The sequence below is a fragment of the Amphimedon queenslandica genome, unplaced genomic scaffold (genome assembly GCF_000090795.2).
Source record: "Amphimedon queenslandica unplaced genomic scaffold, v1.1 AMPQUscaffold_13340, whole genome shotgun sequence".
In the NCBI taxonomy this organism is placed as follows: Eukaryota; Metazoa; Porifera; class Demospongiae; order Haplosclerida; family Niphatidae; genus Amphimedon; species Amphimedon queenslandica.
Window position 1 is genome coordinate 182,199 of NW_003546424.1, and position 1,039 is coordinate 183,237.

Here is a 1,039-nt window from a genome sequence, read left to right on the forward strand (position 1 = left end):
ATATTATATATTTATATTTACGGTAAAATAATAACTAACTTATTGTAGCTGATGTGGTAGGACCAGTTCCTAATGGATTAACAGCAGCTACTCCAACAGTATATTCTGATCCTACTGTAAAACCAGATAGAGTCCTTGAAGAAATATGTTGTGGTACTGTAGTATTTTGAGGTACATCAGAAACATTATATATGATATAATAGAAAAGTGGATAAGGAATTGGCGACGAAGGTGATTGCTATGATAATAATAAATAATCATTATAACAATACAATCAATTACTAGATTCCATGATACAGTGATATTAACAGTATCATTAGTATCAGTTGGATAATCAGTTTGTGTTAACATCAGATTAGCAACATAACCAGGAACTAAAAATAATTAATAACATAAAATATTAATTTATATTACATTATAAGCTACTGCTTACCATTAAATATAATTTGACGTATTATAGACTCACTAGATCTACCACCAGTATCAACAGTTAATACACTAAAGTTATATACTGTATTATTAGTTGATGGTAGAGGTAAGTCCAGGTACGTGTAAGTACTACTACTAGTGCTAACATTATAATAATTAATGTCATCTATTGAACTAGTAGATCTAGCAACAAAAACATAGTGAGATAAACAAGGACTCATGGATGAAACCCAGTTATAACGCATATAGGTAGAGACAAGTGGTCCATAGGCGATAGCACCATTTATAACAGGAGTTGGAATGCCTAAGTAAAAACAAGTAGTAAGAAGTATCTTATTCATGATAGTATGACATACCTGCTATTACTATAGAACAGTTCACTAATGTACCACTAGCATCCCCACATTGGACAGTATAATTATTCGTACTTAAAGTAGGAGTGAATGTTATATTAGCACCAAGTGGATTGGTACCATTAATCAAGACAGTATTGAACTGACCACCCGCAATAGAACTGGTATTACCAACATTACTAGACTGATTATAAGATACAGGATTACCAACCCTATCACCATTAGTATCTCGTACTATCCATATAAAAATATTTGCT